The sequence below is a fragment of the Acipenser ruthenus genome, chromosome 5 (genome assembly GCF_902713425.1).
Source record: "Acipenser ruthenus chromosome 5, fAciRut3.2 maternal haplotype, whole genome shotgun sequence".
Classification (NCBI taxonomy): domain Eukaryota; kingdom Metazoa; phylum Chordata; class Actinopteri; order Acipenseriformes; family Acipenseridae; genus Acipenser; species Acipenser ruthenus.
The window spans coordinates 77,388,745-77,400,019 of NC_081193.1; the positions used below are offsets into that span (position 1 = coordinate 77,388,745).

The following is an 11,275-nucleotide window of genomic DNA, read 5'->3' on the forward strand; positions in this document are numbered from 1 at the left end:
AAACTTGGTTTCTGGAAAAATAAACATATTGAAAGAGTACTTAGTTTTTTTTTTTTTCAAATGCCAATACAGTACTTTTATGAAAATAAAAAATGAACAAATCTGATAAATTTTAGTCGGCTAACTTATTACAAATACTGCTAAACCAATGCAAATGAGGTGTTATGTAAGTACGGTTCCATGGCAGTGAGTACAAAAGGAATGTGTATGTACTTACTTAGTACCAAATATTGAATGTATTCCGCTTAAAACAAAGCTAACAAATACTGTACAACCACTCCCTCGTTTTATCGGGGGCGCCAGGTCCAGTATAAATCCTCTACGCAACCTGCTTTTTCTCATTTTTCGCATAAAAAGGAGCACACCGTTTTAATTTGTACAGTGGAGGGTAATTGCTTATTATCAACTTCGGTCTCCAATTAATTTCATGAGTGTCCCTCTCCTTTCTCAAATGCACAAACCTACTGCATTGAAATAATCCACTCCCAACAGGAGGCTTGTTGCTAGGGAGCCAACGTCACTGCCTTGTGGCTTAGTGCATTGCTGCCACACGTGAACACCTCGTTGGCTAAAATAAAAACTGCTTCAGCAAGTAGATATTTAATTTGCTTTGTGTTATTGTGCAATACGTGTAACAGTACGATATTAATGGTTTGTTTTTAATTTTTTTATATTATTATTATTATTATTATTATTATGTATTTCTTAGCAGACACCCTTATCCAGGGCGACTTACAATTGTTACAAGATATCACAATATTTTTACATACAATTACATTATTTTTTACATATTATTTTTACATACAATTACCCATTTATACAGTTGGGTTTTTACTGGAGCAATCAAGGTAAAGTACCTTGCTCAAGGGTACAGCAGCAGTGTCCCCCACCTGGGATTGAACCCACAACCCTCCGGTCAAGAGTCCAGAGCCCACTCCAGGACCGCGATATATCCAAATCCGCAGTATATCGAGGGGTGATATAACGAGGGGTGGGTGTATTAATAATGCAATGGGTCATTGGGAGAGTGACAAGTCATGGGCTGTCCATCCTTCCAAAGTAAGTTTTAAAACTTCAGATCTTTTAATTATAAGATAAAGACAAACACACAGGCAGACACGTTGTACTAAGTTCTGTCATGTGCTCATCGAGAGTAAATTCCTTTATTTATTTTGTTTCATTTTTTTTAATACAGCCTTGAAATAAATACTGTATTTTCATTTATAACGCTGACAGTTCTTGTTGGGTTATTATCCAGCAGATTCATATTTTTTTACGACCACCTGGTATTTCCACACATTTTTTTTTTCCCAAATGTCCGTTTTTTATTCTTACAGCTCTTTTACTCATATATCTGTCGTCATAAAGCAGTGACTAATAGAGAACCACAAACCAATTTATCAGGAAAGCTGCTTGTCCAACTTCAGAACAGATGGCTGAAAAAAATATTTTTCACCATTTGTGTTTTTAATAAAGGGGAATGGATAACTTATGAAACCCTAGGATAAAATAATCCAATACAGTCAGACATGGTACCTTATTATTATTATTTAAGCAAATTAATACTTAAAGTAAAGTGGTTGTAGCTAAAAAAAAAAAAAACATAAAAGCTTACCTGTTTGCATTTCCATTTGTTATATTGGTCTCCACCAAATGTGCAGTTCTGTAAGACATGATATATATACTGTATGTGTGTGTGTTTGTGTGTGTGTGTGTGTGTGAAATCAGTAAATCTACAGATTAACTGGTAAATGTATAGATTTACCAGCTCACAGGTCAATTTATAAAATAACCAAGGTGTTAGTTTAGCTTACGCTTGAAATGTTTTTTGCTTACGATTGTAAGTCGCCCTGGATAAGGGCGTCTGCTAAGAAATAAATAATAATAATAATAATTAGTTAATGCATGCAGCAGCTATTGTTTGAAGTGATGCAGGTAATCAAGACTTATCAGACCATTTCAATGATGTGTTTGGTCTCCCCATGAGTCTAATTACTGATTTGTGAGCAGTGCGCGTGGAGTGAGCTGCGCGGCAGTGATTAGGTTTTTATTTTATAGTTCAATGGTGCAGCTGTGGTTAGGTTTGTTTCTTAGTTAAATTAATTAACTAAGTTTTTATTCACATCCTAGCCTTTTATTTAATATATTATGCCTATATTTAATGTATTTGCATTGTTTTTTAATGTTGTATTTAATGTAATATGCCCTGTATTTCACTGTATTTAATGTATTATGCATTGTTCCTCACTATCTTGTAAAGCACTTTGTGATGGTGGTCCACTATGAAAGGCGCTATATACAATAAAAATTAATCGATTGATAGCTATATTCATTAGCTAACACCACCTTGGTTATGTTATAAATTGACCTGTGAGTTGGAAAATGTATATATTTACCACATTTCCTTGGTTATTTTTTACATTGACCAGTAAGCTGGTAAATCTATACATTTACCAGTTAGTTTGTAGTTTGACCAATGAGCTGGTAAATCTATACATTTACCAGTTAGTTTGTAGCTTGACCAATGAGCTGGTAAATCTATACATTTATTGGTCAATGTATAGATTGGTCGATGAGCTGGTAAATCTATACATTTACTGTTTTAACCTATAGATTTACAGATTTTACAAATTAACTGTAAATTATATATATACAGGCTAACTTCACTATAATGAACACTTCTTATAACGAACCCCCATTTTTAACTATCCCAACAGCAAAAACTGATTTTCTCAATGGAAATTAGCCTTATGGACCATGGTTGGCTAATTCGAAGGTAAGTCTAATTCAAAGATAACCTACTGTAGTGCGAATCATGCATGACGTATGCAATCATTGCCCGCCCACCATCTCACACAAACTGCAACTAGGCAATGGATGTGAGGAGGCTGCTGCAACCAGTGCATTGGATATGTTTTTCAAGAGCAGGCACATGTAATTGCTGTATTCTGCATGTAAGTGCAAATTATTGTGCTTTTCATTTCTTTACTGTTTTCTTTTAAACATACCATTTAAATGTTGATCAATGTGAAATAATCTTATACTATATATTGATGTTCCGTTCAAATTGGGCGTTTCTTCATTATTCGAATGCAGCTAATTGCCTAACCCTATTATAGTGAACACCCTAATATAATAAACATTTCTCCAGGTCCCATGGGGGTTCATTACAGGGAAGTTAGCATATATATATATATATATATATATATATATATATATATATATATATATATATATAGTAACATAGCAAGGAGAGAGTTAAAATCCTCCCTGCGTAAGACATGTGCGCAGGCATATTTCTGTTAGTTTACTTTATTGTTTAATTAATTTGTTAATTGTTTTATTGTTTAATTATCCCCTGCACCTTGTCGGTAATTGTGTAAATTAGGACCAGGTGCAGGGTATAAAAGAGAGACAGTCAGTCTGCTTAGGGCTGCTGAGGAGAAGGAGGCAGAAGGGGTGCTCTGCTTCCAAGCAGTCATTAAAAGGACAAAGTAAGTTTATAGAACGGTGTGTGTTGGTGTTTAGCAGGTAAACGGCTTAGCTGTCCTGCCTGTTAGCTTAGGTTCCTGTATGTTTAGTTAGTGCTCATTAAAGAGCTAGGTGTTTATTTTGTTTATTTTATTGTGTTTTGTGAATTAAAAAAATAGCGTGTCAGCGCGTGAAAAATCCATTTCCTGTGTCCGGGTGTGCTTTTAAAGGGGCAGTCTTTATATATATATATATATATAATTTCATTTTAAAACCAGGTACCTGGTACTACACTAGGAAAATGACATCTCTGTTTGCAAGCCATGCTTCAGGTAGTGTTGCTCTTCCTTGGTCATTTCTCCAATCATCTGCTTCACCTATTAAATGACATTTCAGTCAGTAAAATGCTTTTGACCCAGAAGACGTGTGGTTCTTTGTGTTGCACATTTAAAACCTATGTAGAAAATGGAAGCCCAGCGACACCCCACCGAGTAAATTTCCCCGATTAGAGGTTTCCCATCTTACAAGAACTATCTGCTTCTTGCATTTTAGCCAGTTTTGTATCCACTTGCATATACTATCTTGTATTGCCACGGAATGCAGTTTGAGGACTAGCCTTTTACGTGGTACTTTGTAAAAGGTTTTTTGAAAGTCCAAGTATATGCTCATCATAGGCTCTTTTTGTGTCCATCATTGCAGTGACTTCTTTGAAGAAGTTTAAGAGGTTTTTCAGGCAGGAGCGCCCTTTTCTGAACCCATGTTTGCTCTCCTTTGACGTTGCTGTATGTATACTCTACTCTTACCACTGATTCCATGATTTTACATGTTATGGCACACAGACTGATGGGTCTGTAGTTGGGGCACCCCCTGTCTTGACTGATTTGTGAAATATCTTGGTGGTGACCTCCCTTGTTTCTTTAAACACTTGAGTATATGCCACCCAGACTAGGCGATTTGTTAGTTTTGAAAGCCTCCAGTCCTCTTAAAGGCTGAGCCTGATATCTTGGCTATGTTCCCCTACAAGAAGCTCAGTGATTTAATCCCCAGCATGAAGCATGGAAAGAGCTATTAATGCAAAGGGTCAGGGCATTCAAAGAAATCCTGCAAAAGGGCTACAAAATAATAGTCCTCCACTCTTCTTACATGATTTCAAGGTAAGGTTACAGGATTCCATTATAATAGAAATGTAAACTTCCCTCATTTTTTTTAAGTGTTTTTTTTTTTTTCCTTTATTCTTTGAATCTATTCTAAAGGAATTCTGGCAGCTTATTTCTGAAAGCTTTTTATTCTTCCATTTGCGTTGCCTCTATAGATCATATCGCAATCACAACCCTGTTAGGCACAGCAGGAAGTACACACAAGGACCCTTTAATACAGAAAAGCCTTTGTATGGTCATTCATTCAGTCACTCCAGCATCAGGCAAGAATTTAAAAAAGCTTTATGATAGCATCAATAGGACATATCCTGTATTCCTTCGAAAGACACACTTTTTAAACCATTTTTTTTCTTCTCAAAAATGGCCTGTGTCTTAAATTTGTGTATAGCGATGCGTGTATTAAAATCGGCAACAACAGATGTGACTGTCCATGTACATAAACAGCAACGTGACTCACTGTTAGGAAAAGAAGAACAAAAACGTCATTGCCTGAGTACACAACAATGTGAATGACTGTCGGGAAAAGGCGAACAAAACTTCACTGCCTGAGTATCTCGAATCATCCATGACATACAGGCAGACATTTTCAAAGAAGGTCATTAGCTTCCTGAGGAATTCAAAGTAAAGCTTTTACAATTTCAATGTTTCGTTATTAGGCTAAGTTCTAACAAACAGTACCTGCTTGGACAGATCGGAAATGCTGATAAGACCCCCGTATTTTTTTGTGAACCACAGTTCACAAAAATGGAGAAAAACAGGTCTGTGTAAGCACAACTGGAAATGAAAAGCAAATCTAATGCTTTGTGTGACAGCAGACGGCTGCAAACTGCCTCTATACGTTGTTTTCTTATATGGGTAACTTGGTTGTGTTTCTGGAAAGAGAATCCACCCACTAATCAACACATCATCTCCAAGCGCCATAAAAACTCTGTGTGTCTTGCATTCATGTCGCTGCTTTTGTTTGGCTTCTCAGTCACACGCAACGAGGCCAAACAGGGAGATGGCCGTCTTTAAAGCCTGGAGGAAGGGCTACCCTGAGCCATGGATTCCCTAAGGTCTCCTCCTACCAGTTAGTAGGGTTTTTTTCTTTACCCGAGTGTCGAGCGGTTCATATTTAGTTTCTTCAGGGTGCGTGGCAGGCTGGAGAGGCCGGGTTCTCCCTCAGTGCAGTCATGCTCTGGGTGGCGGGCCCATGTCTCAGCAGCTTACTTTTCATTCATCCCTTTCCTATTTTTTGGGGGTAGGTGGCAGTGCGCCACTGTGGCTGTTGTGTTAACATTCATCCATCTTCATTTTGTCCAGTCATGGTTTAGCGGCTTTGTTTTTTGGGGGGTGGCCCTATGTGCCACTTCCTATCTGTGGCACTAGACTACATGATATCGTTAGTGTATTCGCTAGTCGGCCAGCATTGCGGGTAGCTGTCGAGCATCCATGGACAAGGTCTCTGGCCAAATTCATCATCCATCATTAAATCTTCTGTTCAATTGCAATTTAAATTATTATTATTATTATTATTATTATTATTATTATTATTATTATTTATTTCTTAGCAGACGCCCTTATCCAGGGCGACTTACAATTGTCACATTATACATTATTTCACATTATACAGATATCACATTATTTTTACATACAATTACCCATTTATACAGTTGGGTTTTTACTGGAGCAATCTAGGTAAAGTACCTTGCTCAAGGGTACAACAGCAGTGTCCCCCACTAGGGATTGAACCCACAACCCTCCGGTCAAGAGTCCAGAGCCCTAACCACTACTCCACACTGCTGCCCTATAAATCATCCATATTGCGGATTCTCCGTCTTGAATGCGTAATTGAGGTTGTATCTTTGTAAATGCATCTTTATTTGATGTTTTATTTTTTCCTCAAATTGAGGGTGGGAAATTTGGGCTGCATCTTAAATTCAAGGGAGTCTTACATTCGAAGGAATACGGTATTTAATCTTAAAAAAAACCTTAATACATTGAAAACAGAAAGGGATGTACATGCCTCCCTAAGGTGAACTTAGATACATATATAAAAGCATAATTCTTACATAATTCCACTGTTTGATATAATTTTTAAACAAATTCTTATTGAACACACAATTCAATCAAACAAGGTATGGTAACTTGTAAGACTTTGGTAACAGAAAACAATGAATCTTAATTTTTTTTTTTTTTTTTTTTTTAAATGTCTTACGTCATTAGCAGGTTGTTTTCTGTGCAAAATATATTGGGCATCTCCTGACCTTAGATAGTCTTGTGTGCAGGGAAGTGAGTGTGAGGGAAGTGTTCATACCTTCTGCACAGGAAATCAATCTATAGTGTCATAAACTAAATTGGGTTAAACTAAATTTAAATCATTTTGGAGTCAAAGTGAAAATAAAGTCTAAATAATGAAACAGTCAACAGCAAAATGGTAAGGGCCTAGTGAAATTAATGCTATGCTAATGACAGGTAATACCGTGTTTTAATGCCCTAAAAAAAGTTCCTTTAGTAAAATCACAGCAGTGTAATAAAGCACAGTGAAAGCATAGGTAAGCATTGTAAAGCATAGAACGGTTTGGTAAAGCAAATAAAAAAAAGAAACACAGCAAACCATGGTAAATTCCTAGAATACCACGGGAAAGGCACGACATAACTGCAACATGAGTGTGCAAATGTGACCGTTATATTGGCTTGCCTTCACCCCTAAAGCATACTGAGCACGTGCAGTTCATTAATACACACCAGTCAGATGCTCTAACCACAACACAATTTACTCCTCCTCCCACCCTTTCCTTTCTCCCTTTTCTATCCTTCCCCTGCTCTGTATTTGTCCTCAAGACCCTTTTATCTCCTTCACTGCCTCTATCTTCCACCTGTCCTGCTTAAGTCACAATTCTAGCTGCCTCTGCTGATAGTACTTGTCACAATATAAGAACGCAAAACCTTACTTATTAAACATATAGGAACACGTTCAACATTGTATTTAAAGACGGCTAGCCCTCTAGAGGTGCGTGCATGTCAAAGAACATTAACAATGACGTCATGTGTTTTGTATTTACCTTTATATTGACTTCTTGCTTGACATATCTAGTTTTACTAGGCTTCCCAAACTATTTAACCTTCAAAAAAACACCTGGAGTGTTTGCACCCCCCAAGCATTATTAACATAGTGCTGCATAGCTATTACATCCCTAATTAAGAAAAAAAAACACTGTGTTACAATAAACCACAAAAAAAACGTTCCCTTAGTGTAGCATATTGTGAATGTATTATTATTGGTGTTGGTGTTGTTGTTGTAGTCGTAGTACAGTGATTAATGTATGCATTGCAAAACTGAATTGGGCTGTACATTCAGTGATTTCTTTTAATTGCAAAAGATGGGTCTGCAAATTGCCATTCTTATCCCTTGCCTACTGCGTGATTTGTATTATCCTATAAAAGTTTCCAACCCCAGCCCCACTGTGCCCTGAAAGTAAATTACAGAGATAAACATACATTTGTGGGATGCAGTTTAGTATCATTCCCTTTCTTCACGGTACAACAACCCATCTGAACACATGTGACAAATTGACTTTGTCTTTGCATTGCCATATCCACCCCCCCCCCCCCGTGCTCGAATGCATGACATGCAGAATGTGAGCATGTACTGTAACATGTAAGGAATTAAGTGTTTTCTACTGAGATAAACATAACAGAAGCACCGTATTCAATTAATGTTTCTTATTGTTTAAACAGGAAAAGTGTCAATTTGGCTAGTATATTATGTATTAATTGATCTGCTTGCATCAATTATGTAGGTGGTATTTGACATGAAGGAAAATGCGGTAAATAAATAAAACATAAAAGCGAAAAGAACAACACACTGTTTTTACTTTGTAAATCCAGTAGTACATCTGGGAAACCTTAAATGTGAAAAAAAGTAAAAAGGTAAGCTATCATTAAGTATGGCTTTAGTACGTGCCCATGAAAGAGTTCACACCAAAACCATATATTCTTCTTTGAATCAGTTGTAGGTCATAAGCATATGTGTATTCTAAAAGCCCCTCCGGGTCTGGACTCTCGTTAATAAGAACTGGCGGAATGCGTGTGGGTTAGTTACTGTGCTAATTAATTTAATTTGCTGAGAAGGGGCATTATCAGATTTTATTTTTCTAAAAAAAAAAAACTCAGCTTAAACCTACACGCCCCAATTTTTTTTTTTTTTGTTGTTGTATGACTATGCATCAAGCATAGTCATACAACATGTAATACAGACACGTGTGTGTATATATATACACGCCAATATTACATTTTAAGAGATGTAGTATGGCATTTGTAGTACAGCAGATGTAGTATGGCACTTGATGAAAGTAGAAATGTGGTATGTTTTAACCTCATTTAAACTTCACAGCTGTATCCTGAATCCCCTAAGCTTGAAATGCTTACTTTTTAAGAACTACAGCAAGCAGTGTGTATGTACCAGTCAAATTTGAAGTGTAATGCATATATCAGCCTACTTAGAATACTTTTAAGGGACAACGCGTTCAGCCGCAGCATGATTAATACAAATGTATAAAAACATTTCCCCTACCTTTGTAAACGACTGTGTATCCTTTGTATGCCAGTAGGGTTACTGTTATTGCGCATCTTTCAGCTTTTACACAAAACATATAAACTCACAATCCAACGAGGTCCATCCTTTCCAGAATCCTAAGGAAACTGATGACATGGAAAATTGATAATCAGAGGCAGCGTCAGCCTGCAAACACTGCTGTGTAGTTTGTTCCCAATTCCAGGTTCAAAACCTTCGTAGTTCCATTCGTATATTCCAATAAACAAACACTAGAATCCAATTTTTTTTCCTCCAAATTATTGACAATTATAACTATGCGTGCATTGTTTTACAGTTATTTAAGCCATTGGAAACTTTAGCAGCCGCCGACTGTACAGGACAGGACGTGCTCCCAGATCTCCACAAGATAGTGCAAACAAGCTGGAACCCTTAATTTTCAAGTTCATTATATATTACACGAACGCACACTAATATGCCTCGCAGAGAGATCAACTGAGAGGGGCTGCGCGCGAGAGGTGGAGAAAGACTCCGCTGCAGTGATCTCCGGAAAGCACTCTAGATGGCACAACTAGACAGCACAGCGCGTGCTGGCAATTAAACCGCAGGTCCTGCACAAGCACGCCGTTGTCTTTTTTTTTCTCTCTTTATAATCCGAGATTATTTAAATGCATCTTCTTTAAATGCGGCATGCGTCAAATTGAGCTTTTGCTGCTGCTATTATTATTATTATTATTATTATTATTATTATTATTATTATTATTATTATTATTATTATTATTATTGTTAATGTACAACAATCAAACTGTCCCTAGACCTATTGCATATATAGTGCAAACGGGACTGGCCAATTTAGTGGCCTCTGTTTAAAAAGAAGATTAGCGTGTCTAATCTATTTTATAATAATAGAAAAATAAGCTTTGTGGAAGACAGAGCTAAACAAGTTAAATAGGGAATGTTCCGTTTCTTCTTTCTTTGGCCAGTGAGGCATGGAGACATCTCGTTCTCTGCTTTTAATCTTAGAAAGATTATTATTATTATTATTATTATTATTATTATTATTATTATTATTATTATTATTATTATTATGATGATGATGATGATGCTACTACTACTTTTTCTGGAAGGCGCTGTGATCAAGTTAGTTAAAATAATCCTGAAATCGACAAAGAATTCTGTATCTCCAACGTCTTGGGGAAAAAAAAAAATACGACTGAAAATAATTGTTGGCTGAATTCGTGGTTCGTTTTGTCTTGTGCGCGGTTGTACGTGTCAAGCATTAAGCGTAGGTTTTATTGGGATCCAGATTGCTTCTGTTTTTGGACTATGTAGGATACACCGCCCTCCAAAACGTAAAGGGTTTCTGGATATGTGTTGGAGAGTAGTGTACACTCCTGCCATACGAATTGTTGCAGAATATATCTGACCATTGATAATAAGTGTACAATGATTATATATTAATCTACATTTAAAGCAGTATCGTGTAATCACATTGCTTAATATTATCCACCTTCCCAATAAGTATGTTACCCTTTATTTATTTATTTTTATTTATTTTTATTTTTTATGACAACGTGCAACTAGCAACCATAGGGGGGCAGATGAATACCTGCTTGATTGAATAAAGTGGGCTGGGAATACATACAATCTCTGCATCGTAAAGCTGCAGTATCCCATAGGAATAGCATTCTACAGATTACATAGACCTAGTGTTTTGAGCATAGACTTTTATGCATAGGGTGATCACACCTTTAAATAACACAGTGCATGGTTAGTGGCTTTTGACTGGGCTACCCAGTGAGCTAAACTGAAAACGGAACAACAAAAAAAACTATCATGTTAGGGACAATGTGACATGCGTCCCCCGTCATTGTTGTAAATTCAAAGGAGAGAGCTAATAGTAACATAAGAAATCTGATACTGTTTATAACCCCTGCAAAAGAACGTCTTGTTAAGATTAATCACCACTGAATAATCTAGAGAGTGTGTACAGACGGAGAGACAGACAAGATTCTAAAACTTTTAATACGTTTTAGAATGATGTTTAGAACTTTGTTTTTCAGTTTCATAATAAGATATATGTTTAAATGTAAGCAGAGCCGTAACTCGGTAT

The 11,275-nt window shown here is 36.6% G+C and overlaps 1 protein-coding gene across 3 annotated transcripts in view; it reads right to left on the reverse strand.

Annotated features, from left to right (window-relative positions):
- LOC117402588 (leucine-rich repeat and fibronectin type-III domain-containing protein 2-like) overlaps nucleotides 1-9,778 on the reverse strand; it is a 153,245-nt gene extending 143,467 nt beyond the window's left edge. The window contains exon 1 of one of the 3 annotated variants that reach the window (XM_034003903.3): nucleotides 9,273-9,772. The gene's annotated coding sequence lies outside the window, so the exon portion shown is untranslated. Of the gene's footprint in view, nucleotides 1-9,183 lie in introns of all 3 variants that reach the window. The other 2 variants (XM_034003901.3, XM_059024544.1) reach the window with 2 other exon arrangements.
- Between the last annotated feature and the right edge of the window lie 1,497 nt (nucleotides 9,779-11,275).